At 37.7% G+C, this 11,415-nt stretch overlaps 1 protein-coding gene across 2 annotated transcripts in view; it reads left to right on the top strand.

The window, feature by feature from the left end:
• The window catches only part of Klhl8 (kelch-like family member 8), a 52,181-nt gene that overhangs the window by 6,552 nt on the left and 34,214 nt on the right, over window positions 1-11,415 (top strand). For both annotated transcript variants that reach the window (XM_013029852.1, XM_013029853.1), the window contains exon 2: window positions 4,793-4,918. The gene's annotated coding sequence lies outside the window, so the exon portion shown is untranslated. The remainder of the gene's footprint in view (window positions 1-4,792; window positions 4,919-11,415) is intronic.

Genomic DNA, 11,415 nt, shown 5'->3' with positions numbered 1-11,415 from the left:
TTTTTTTCTTTTTTCTTTTGCTTATGTGGTGCTGAGGAATCGAACCCAGGGCCTCAGGCATGCAAGGCAAGCGCTCTACCACTGAGCCAACTTCCCAGCCCGATTTTCAATTTTTTTTTTTATGCTGGTACTGAGGCTTAAACTAAGGGTAGTCTGCTCTTGCTTGGCTTTTTCCATGGAGTACTGGTGCTCTACCACCTGAGTCATTCCTCCACTTCCCAATTTTTGCTGGTTCGTTGGAGATCTTATGGATTTGTCTGCTGTGGCTGGCTTGGAACTACAATCTTTAGAGTCAATAGCTAGGATTATGGGCGTGAGCCACCAGTGCCCAGCTTCACTGTTTTATTTTCATGCATGTTTATAAAGTACTTCAGTAATATTCACCCTCCCATCCTCTTCTATTTACATGCTTTTCTTCCATTAGTAACTCCCCGCCCCCAGTCTGATTTAGATATTTTTGGAGTTCTTGCTTCTTGTACAAATCTAACTTCAAATATAAAAATAATTTTATACAAATGAATAATTTAAAAACCAGGTATGGCTGCATCCCTGAAATGCCAGCACTGTGGTTGCAGAAACAGGACTGTGATTTCTAGGCCAAAGTAGGCTATATAGTAAATTTCAAGGAATCATAGGAATGGACCAATAATATAGGATCAGTATGCTGTTCTTTTGGCTAAGAACAAACATAGTGTCTTTTTCTTATAGTCAGCATTCTGACAAATAATAATTTTGGAAGAATAGTAATTAACAAAGTCTGGACAAGAGCTGGAGTCATTTGATATGAGGAAAAATATAATTGCTTTGAACCTTATGCAGTTAAATTAACATTTAAAGATGAGAGAGAGAGAGAGTGTGTGTGTGTGTATGTGTGGTGTGTGTGTGTGTGTGTTGGTCATGGGCCTTAACTCTGGGCTTGGGTGCTGTCCCTCAACTCTTCAGCTCAAGGCTAGCGCTCTACCACTTGAGCCATAGTGCCACTTCCAGCTTTTTCTGTTTAAGTGGTGCTAAGGAATTGAACCCAGGGCCTCATGCATGCAAGGCAAGCACTCTACCACTGAGCCACCTTCCCTGCCCAAGATAGTGATTCTTTTCTTTTTCTTTTCTTTTTTGCTGGTCCTGAGCCTTGAGCTTTGGGCCCTGGCTACTGGATAGGAGTTCTGGGCTTGGGTGCTGTCCCTCAACTCTTCAGCTCAAGGCTAGTGCTCTACCACTTGAACCAGAGCACCACTTTTCATGTTTTTTTTGAGTAGTTTTTGGAGATAAAAGTCTCACATGTGAGACTTTTTTGCCTAGGCCGGCTGTGATCTGTGATCCTTAGATCTTAGCCTCCTGAGTAGCTAGGATTACAGGTGTGAGCAACCAGCACTTGGCTTGAGATAGTGATTCTTGATAATTTTCAGATATTTAGTTATAATATGACAAATGTAGTAAGTGTACTCACCTTTCTAATCAACAATGAAGATTTGACCCTGTTTTTATATAAAATCAGGAAACAACAAATAATGGTATTTATTTGCCTGTTGCCCTTGGTTCACCTTGGTAGTCCTAGCTACTCAGGTGACTGAGAGCTGAGGATCACAGCTCAAAGCCAGCCCTTGCAGGAAAGTCCATGAGACTCTTATGTCCAATTAACCACGAAAAGAGCATGAAGTACAGCTGTGGTTCAAGTAGTATGGTGCTAGCCTTAAGCAAAAAAGTTAAGGAATAGTGCCCAGGCTCTGAGTTCAAGCACCAGGACCTGAATGTTTATCCAACCACTCATGGCCCAGGTTAATTGTAGGCAAATACATATATATTGTTAAAGTATAGTAAGTGTAGTCTCCTTAGCTGGATGTGTATTTTAGTATAGATCTTTGTATTGGTGGTGGTGGTTGTGGGGTTTGAACTGTGCCTGAGTGCTGCCCCTCAACTCTTCAGCTCAAGACTAGTGCTCTACTACTTGAGCCACAGTACCACTTCTGGTTTCTGGTGGATTATTGAAGATAATAGTTTCACAGACTTCCTGCCCGGGCTGGCTTTGAACCTCGATCCTCAGATCTCAGCCTCTTGAGTAGCTAGGATTACAGGCATGAGCCACTGGCACCCAGCCAGTACATATCTTAAGAGTACATGTATATTTATTCTTGAGTATTCCCCCTTCCTTGTTTTTCCCACAAAAACAAAAAGCCCTGCTACCATAGCCTTCTGAAAGAGTTCATAGTCTAAAATACAAAAGAATTGGATGTATAGAGATTCACAGAAATGAAAGACCATAATGTCATTGGGAGAACTGGGGAAGGCTTCATAAAAGAAGTATTATTTAAGCTGAGTCTTGACATTCACTCACAAAGAGTGCACATTTATTTGATAAAAACTGAATAATGAAGTCTGTGCTACAGTAGAAAAAGAATGGGCTTATTCAGCTGGATTGAAACTCTAGTTCCTACCCTTTCTTGCTGTATGACCTTGGGCAAGTCAAGGATGTTCAGGCCATCTGTAATGCTATGGCTAAATGAAAGAGCATATGTAGACTTCTGGCAGAGTATACTGTACATAGCAGTTTAATAAGTAGTCTTTCCATCTCCTTTTCCCTTCCTCTAACTTTATGTTACAAATCAACAAAGAGGCTGGGCACTAGTATAATCCTAGTTTCCCGGGAGGCTGAAATCTGAGAATTGAGGTTTGAAACCTACCTGGGCAGACAAACCCACGAAACTCTTTATTTTCAGTTAACCACAAAAATCTAGAAGTAGAGGTGTGCACAAGTGGTAGAGTACTAATTCTGAGTGAAAAAAAGCCCAGTGAGAGCTAACGACCTTAATTCAAACCCCACTACCACTTTTAGTGTTACTTCCCTCTCTTTTAGTGGTTCTGCAGTTTGAACTCTGCCTTGTACTTGCTAAGCTGGTACTGTAATTTTTGAGAGAAATTATTTTACATTCCCATAAACAGTGGGATTATTTCATACCTTTGTACATGCTTGCTCATATGTGCTTGCTTCTTTTCCTCCTTCCCTTTCATCCATCCATTGGATGTTTTGGTCTTTGTTTTTCCCTCATGATTAGTCATATAGAGTATTGTTTCCTATACTTGTTGATCATTTGCATATCATCTTTAGAGAATCATGTGACTATTACTGTTATTATGTTATTGTAGGAAATTTTACTTGGGTGGTGCTGGGGATTATACACCACTGAACAACATATCCTCTCTGTTGAAATATTCTCTTGCTAAACCTCCAGTCCTGAATTCTAGAAATCATTTATATGTCTGAATATTAACTCATCACACATGGTTTGCAAATACTATTTTCTCCCATGTTTTCATCTGCCTTTTTGGGAGGATCAGTAGTAGAGCTTGAACTCAGGACCTGAACACTATCCCTGAGCTCTTTTTGTTCAAGTCTAGTGCACTCTATCACTTTGAGCCACAGTGCCATTCTGGTTTTCTGGTGATTAATGGACTTTCCTGCCTAGGCTTGCTTAAAACTGTTATCCTCAGATCTCAGCCTCCTGAGTAGCTAGGATTACAGGCATGAGCCACTGATATCCAGTTCATTTGCATTTTTACTTTGTTGTTTCTTTTGCTCTTTTGAAGTGTGAAAATTTGAGGTCCCAGTGTATACTTTTGCTTGAAATTTTGGTGTCATAAATAAGAAACCACTGCCAAATTCATTGTCATGAAGTTTTTTTCATGTGTGTTTTTCTCTTGGTAATGTTCTGATTTTTTTTTTTTTGGCTTTGTGAATCAGCATCTAGCTATGGAAACCAAGTAGTCTTGAACTTCTGATCCTGCTGCCTCCACCTCTGGGGGGCTGAGATTATAGCCATGTGCCACCATGCCCAGCCAATATCCAGATTTATATAGTAATTCATCACTTTATTTACCCTAAAGTCTGTGTTGTTTGATAATCACTTAAAAATTACTGTTAACATTATTTTGTCTCTTATGTTTAACCTTTCTTTACTTTTTTGTTACTGCAGTTAAAAAGGATTCATTGTTGTTGGTGGTGGTTGTGGGGCTTGAACTAAGGGACTGAGTGCTGTCCCTGAGTTCTTTTGCTCAAAGGGTAGTGTCTACTACTTTGCTCCACAGTGCCACTTCCAGTTTTTGATTAGTTAATTGGAAATAAGAGTCTCATGAAGACTGGCTGGCTTCAAACCATGATCCTCAGATCTCAGCCTCCTTTAGTAGCTAGGATTATAGGCATGAGCCACCAGCACCCAACATAAGAATTTTTTTTTTATTAAGTAGTTGGGCAGAGGTTACAATTCCATGCCAGGTTATGAGGACCACAATGCTCTTGGTCCATATCACCTTCCTTCCTTTATTCTTCCTCATTTCCCCCCTCATCCCTACCCTCAAATTGTATAGTTCATTTTTCATATAATATACATTGAATATAATGACATTTGCCCACCCTTTCTCCCTCCATTCCTGTGCTCCCCTTTATCCTCTCCCCATTGTATTTCTACTTTCTGGTATTCATTTTGATAAATAGTATACTAGTTGTTCAGAGGAGTTACACTGTTGGATTTGTTCTCCCTCCTTTAGTCTATTTGTGTATAAATGCATTGAACTCTGAATATGCTGTTATGCCTAAATGTATTTTAGATCAAGTTTCCACATATGAGGGAAAGCATCTGATGTCTGAGCCTGGCTTGCTTTACTTAACATGATTTGTTCTAGGTCCATCCATTTCCCTGCAAATAACAATATTACTCATTCTAATAGATGAGTAAAATTCCATTGTATTTGTACTATATTTTCTTGGTCCACTCATCCACTGTCCCTTTTTTTTTCTTTTCAGATACAGTGGCTCACACCTGTAAATCTAGCTTCTTTGGAGGCTCAGATTGGGAGGACTGCAGTATAAGGCTAACCTGGGCAAGAAGTTTGTGGGATCCTAATCTCAATAGAAAAAGCTGATGTGTTGGTATGTATATTAGTATATCTGACATACTAGCTGTGGCAAGAAGTGTAACTAAGGAGATTGTGGTACATGCTGGCTTAAGCAGAGTGGACCCTATCTCCAAAAAAAAAAAAAAACACAAAAAAGAAAACAAAAAACAAAACAGAGAATGTGACTTCCTGTTTACCACGTACAAGGCTCTGCACCCAGTCTTCAGTACTACCCAGGAAAAGGTGGTGGTGAGAAGGTAATCTTGTATACAGCTTGTAGCTAAGATTTGGTGCGTTTTTTTCCTTCCAATTTATTTTTATTTTAAAAAATTTAAGGTCATTGTAATTGCAGTAGTAAATAGTCAGTTCCCCACAGTGATAACATCTTACATAGGAAATTTATACTGGTCATTATGTCTATCTTACTCATATTTCACTTGAGTTTTTTGTTGTTTTGGTTTTTTGTGGTAGTCCTGGGGCTTGCACTCAGGTCCTCAGTGCTGTCCCTGAGCTCTTTGGCTCAGAGCCAATGCTCTCCTATATGAGCCACAGTTTTGCTTCTAGCTTTTTGGTGGTTTATTGGAAATAAGAGTCTAACAGACTCTCCTATCTGTGCTGGCTTTGAACCATGATCTTCAGATCTCAGCCTCCTCAGTAGCTAGGATTACAGGCATGAATCAGTGGCACCTAGCCCATTTTACCTAATTTTTGTTCACTTATTTGTGTACTTATGTATGATATGTAGATTTATGTGACTACTACAGTAGTGATACAGTAGCATCCCATCAAAAATAATCACTTGTACTGCCCATTTATGGCTACAACCACACTTCTCTTCATCCTTCGCTGATCTCAGAAAACTAGTAACCTGTTTTCCATCTCTCTAAGTTTTCTTTAGCCATAGGAGATACATTTCAGGATGCTCAGTGGACACCTGAAAATTAGTTTATATCAAATTCTGTATATATTGTATATATTCTGTATATGTTGTATATTGTATAATATATATACTTACGATGGAATATAATTTAAAAATTAGACACAGTAAGAAAATAATAATCATAGAATAATTATACTATAATAAAGTATGTGATCTCATCCTTTCTCACAAAATGTTATTGTACCATACTCTAATGATGATGTGAGATAATAAGTGAGGTGACTGATGTAGGTATTGTGACATAGCATTAGACCACTATGTAGGGTTACCTGGAATATGAACACTGCGGTATCTCAATAGTCTAATAACCAAGACAGATACTAATAAGTGCCTAACAGATGGGTTACATCTACAGAGTAGTAAAACTGAAACAAGGGTATGATTCACATCCTGGGTTGGATGTAGCAGGATTGCACAAAGTTTTATCATGTTACTTAGGAAGGCATAGAATTTAAACATGACTTAAATTTAGGATGGCATAGAGTTTAAACATATGACTTGTTTATTTCTCAATTTTTCAACTAATATTTTTGAGCAAAGGTGTATTGTGGGCAGTTGAAACCATGGAAAATGAACTATGATAAGAGGATTACTTATGTGTAATCTCATGTTACAATTTTCATTTTTCAACATACTTTGAGTTCTGTTCAAATTATTAGATGTTTCATTAATTTGTTCTTTTGTTGTTATATTGCTGAATAGTATTAGTGAGCCTCTGTCTCTAATTTGGGGTGTTTATCCATTTATATTTAAATTTTTTCACAGGTATCAGTAAACTATAGCCCAGGAACTAAATTATGTCCAACAGGTTTTTTCCATTATACATTCATAGTACAAAGGGTTTCATTGTGATAATTCCTAGATGTATACAGTGCATTTTCAACATGTTCACCTCTTCTGTTATGTTCCTCTTTTTATATATTCCGTTAACCTCCCTTTTCCCTTTTCCTTTATCCAGACAGAATTTGGTGGACTTCATTATTCATGGTATATATGTGTGTATACACATACACATATGCAAATCTATATGTGTTCATATATATACATATATAGAGAGAAGGAACTTCTATCTTCTTCACTCACTAGTAACCTTTCTTTTACTGTTCATTCCCCTCCCCCCAAATTAGTCTCCCTTTTACACTCAGGTTATTATTAGTATCACCTTCATCATCATTATTTTATATCTAGACTCTCAATATTTGCAAACACATGATATTTGACCTTTTGAGTTAGCTTAATTTAGTTGACATGATGATCTTCAGTTCTATCTATTTGCTTTTTTTTTTACATTTTTTATTATTGTATCTTTAAGTAGTTGTACAAAGAAGTTTCCATTCTACAAAACTATATGAGTATCTGACAACATTGTCACCTATTGCTCCTAACCCATCCCTTCTCTCACTTTTTAAAAAAAAAATTGAGACTAGTTGATTACATAAATTTCACATATTTCACAGTATTGTGGAATAGTGATACTTAAAGTCACAGACACATTTTAACCTTAACAAGGCAAATTGTCATTATCTTGGTCTATAAAGTTTGTGAATTCTATGAGCTTTGACAATACAAATTATTTCTTCCACATCAGGTGATGATTACATTTATATCCATTTGCTTTCAAATATAATTTCACTTTTCTTTATGGATGAACAATACTCCATTGCGTATATATGCACCACATATTTTTATTCATCAGTTTTGCTGGGCATCTAGGTTGATCCACAACTTCGCTATTGTGAATAGTACTGCAGTCTCCCTGAGTGTACATATATCTGTCCTGGGTTTTTTTTTTTTTTTGATTTATACTCCCTGAGTGGTGATAAGGTATGTTATTTTTAGCTATTTGATACTATATACTGATTTCTATAGTAGCACTAGTTTACATTCCTGCCAATAATGTATAAGGGTTCCTTTTTCATCTCCACATCCTTGCTAGCATTTTTTTTTTTTTGGTCGGCCGTGGGGCTTGAACTCTGGGCCTGGGCGCTGTCCCTCAGCCCTTCAGCTCAAGGCGAGCGCTCTACCACTTGAGCTACAGCGCCACTTCCGGTTTTCTGGTGGTTTATTGGAGATAGGAGTCTCACGGTCTCTCCTGCCCGGGCTGGCTTTGAACCGCGATCCTCAGATCTCAGCCTCCTGAGTAGCTAGGATTACAGGCGTGAGCCACCGGCGCCTGGCTTTGTTTGTTTTCTTAATGATGGCCATTCTGATTGGGATGAGATGGAATCCTAGTACAGATTTTTTGTTTTTGCATCTGTGCTGAAATTTAAACTCTCACAAGGCTTTTTCACTCAGAGCTGCTATTCTAACACTGAAACCACACTTCCAGTCTCTTAGTGTAGTTTTGACTTGAATTTCCTTCATGACTCAGAATGTTAAGGATTAGCCATTTGTACTGAGAAATGTCTTTAATTTGTTTACCAGTTTATTAATTGTATTCTTTTTTGTTGTTTAAATTTTTGAGTTCTTATACTTTGGATATTAATCCTTTATCTATTGCATAGCTAGAGAAGATCTTCTCCCATTCTGTAAATAGTAACTTGATTCTTGTAATCATTTATTTTGATGTGTAGAAACTGTTTTTGTGTGTGCGCTGGTTCTAGGCTTGAACTCAGGGCCTGGGCACTAACCTCTTTTTATTCCAGTTTAGTATTTTGTCATTTGAGCCACAGCTCCTTTTTTGTTGTTGTTGTTGATTGTGGGGCTTGAACTCTGGGTCTGGGCGCTGTAATTCAACTCTTCAGCTCAAGGCGAATACTCCACAACTTGAGCCACAGCGCCACTTCTGGTTTTCTGGTGGTTTATTGGAGATAAGAGTCTTGTGGACTATCCTGCCTGGACTAGCTTGGAATTTCGGTCCTTTGATCTCAGCCTCCTGAGTAGCTAGGATTACAGGTGTGAGCCACCAGCGCCTGGCCACAGCTCCTTTTCTTTTGGCTAATTTGGAAATAAAGTCTCATGGACTTTTCTGTTTGGACTTCAATACTCAGATTTCAGCCCCCTGAGTAGCTAGGATTATAGATGTGAGCCCATGGCACCCAGCATATGTGTAAAGTTTTAAATTTGAGGCAGCTCCATTTATCCATTCTTGCTGTTATATGCAGAGGTATTCAGAAAATAGTTATCTATGCTTATATCTTCCAAAGTTTTTCTTAAGTTTTCCTGTAGGAATTTTAAGGTTCAGGTCTTCCATTGATTCTTGATCCACTTGGAGTTGATTTTTACACAGGGTAAAAGGTAAGGGTCTAGTCTTAGTCTTCTATATGCAGATAGTCTTGTTTTCTCAGCTTCATTTGTTGAAGAGGCTGTCTTTTCTCAAAAAAAAAAAAATACCTTTGCCGGGTGCTGATGGCTCATGCCTGTAATCCTAGCTACTCAGGAGGCTGAGATCTGAGGATCATGGTTCAAAGCCAGCTCGGACAGGAAAGTCCATGAGACTCTTTATCTCCAATAAACCACCAGAAAACCAGAAGTGGCGCAGTTCCTTTGGTCTGCATGTCTGTTTTTGTGCTAGAGCCACAAGAGTATCATATCATCTGCAAATGTGAGTAATAAGTATAGGGACACTAGTATCTTGTTCCTGGAAATGATTTCCAGTTTTCCCTACGATGTTGGCTATGGGTTTGTCATGTGTGCCCTTTATTATATTGAGGTACATTTCCTCTGCTACTAGTTTCTTCAGAGCTTTTATCATTAAAAAAAAAAAAAAGATGCTTGGCTGGGCACTAGTGGCTCAAGTTTGTAAGCTACTCAGGAGGCTGAAATCTGAGGATTGTGGTTCGAAGCCAAGCTGGGCAGGAAAGTGCATGGCACTCTTATCTCCCACTTAAACAGAGAAAAAGTCAGAAGTGTCACTGTGGCTCAAAGTGGTAGAGCGCGAGCCTTGAGCACAAAGAAACTTAGGGACAGCACCCAGGCCCTGAGTTTAAGCCCCAGGACTGGTTTAAAAAAAAAAAGATAATGGACTTTTGTCAAAGGATTTTCCTACATCTATTAATATGATAATGTTATTTTTGTTCTTGATCCTGTTTATATGCTGTATTATGCCTTTTAATTTATTACATTTGTTGAATCATCCTTGCATCCCTGATCATAGTATTTCAATGTGTTATCGAATTCAGTTTGCATTTATAAAATAAAAATTCTTAAATATAATTTTCTGTCTATGTTAGGTAAAGAGATTAACAATAAAGGACACAAATACAGCTGAAGTTCTGGTTATAGTATTTTTAATTTCCCCTTCAGTATTTATAATTTTTAAGATTGTGTCACATTCAAAGCTTTCCATTCATAATGCTAGTATTTGTAGTGTGGTTTATAGTTATTGGTTTTGTTTCTGTTTGCAATATATAGTTTTATAGGTGCTTTCAAATACATTATTTCACACATTTTGTGAGGATAATTCTATGATTGGATAAGTATCCTTGTTTGTAGATAGATGAAGAAACTAGGTGTTAGTAAGTCTTCAAAAGAAGATAATACAACTTGTAAGTGATGAAATAGGCAGTTTTACTTAAAATCTTTGCTTTTGTCTCCAAACTAGAATTGTAGCATGCCATATGGATAGTGCAGATATTTATTAAATATGATTGATAATGAAATTATGATGACTTTACATGTAAATAATACTAAGTTCTATGTGAAAACACAAAATCAGGTCCTTGTGTTATATGCAGAAGTTCCTATACCTAGCTGTACAATATTTTTAATGCTTGAAATACTTCTGTAAGGGTTATCTTTATCTCCAAGAAGAAATAAGTGAGTTTTTTTGATTTTTATTAAATATTTTAAGATTATTATTATAATGGTGATGTACTGAGGGCATACATTTTCATAAGTCATGTAGTGAGTACATCTCTTTTTGGACAATGGCACCCCTTCCTTCCTTTGCTCTCTCACTATTTCCCTCTGTTCTGACCTACAGCATAGTGTCTAATTTCAACATAGTGTCTATTGCTGCATTTGTTCACTCTTTGTCCCTCCATTCCTGTGCCCCCCTTACCCTTCCAAAGACAGATACTTGAACAAACAAGACAAAGAAGAAAAAAACCCTCCTGTTTGCATTGGATAAGTGAGGTATAAGCTGGCCATTGTTGGCTTAGAGTTACATAGTTTGTAAGTGGTAGAACCATAATAACTTCAGAATCTAGCATAACTCTTAATTCATTAAGAATAACCCCAAAGGTTGGCTTTTCCCTTGTATCACTGAATAAAGTTCCTGAACTTCGGTTCATACTCTTGTTTTTGTTTTTGTTTATCAGTCATTGGGTTTGAGCTCTGGGCTTGAGTCCTGAGTTCTTCAGCTCAAGGCTAGTGCTCTATCACTTAAGCCTCAGCACCACTTCCAGGTTTTCTGGTGGTTTATTGGAGATAAGAGTCTCATGGACGTTCCTGCCCAGGCTGGCTTTGAACTGTGACCTCAGATCTCAGCTTCCTGAATAGTTAGGATTACAGATGTGAGCCACCAGCTCCCCGCCATACTCTGTTTTTGAAGACAGTACATTCTGTACTTCAAAAGTTATGTGCTTTTGGATTTTTCATATTACATTTGAAAGGAATTGTTTTTATAAATAATAATGAAGTGATGTTTA

The sequence above is a fragment of the Dipodomys ordii genome, unplaced genomic scaffold (assembly GCF_000151885.1).
Source record: "Dipodomys ordii isolate 6190 unplaced genomic scaffold, Dord_2.0 Scaffold123, whole genome shotgun sequence".
Classification (NCBI taxonomy): domain Eukaryota; kingdom Metazoa; phylum Chordata; class Mammalia; order Rodentia; family Heteromyidae; genus Dipodomys; species Dipodomys ordii.
Note: the sequence above shows the minus strand (reverse complement) of the source record. Positions and strands in the feature narration are given on the sequence as shown.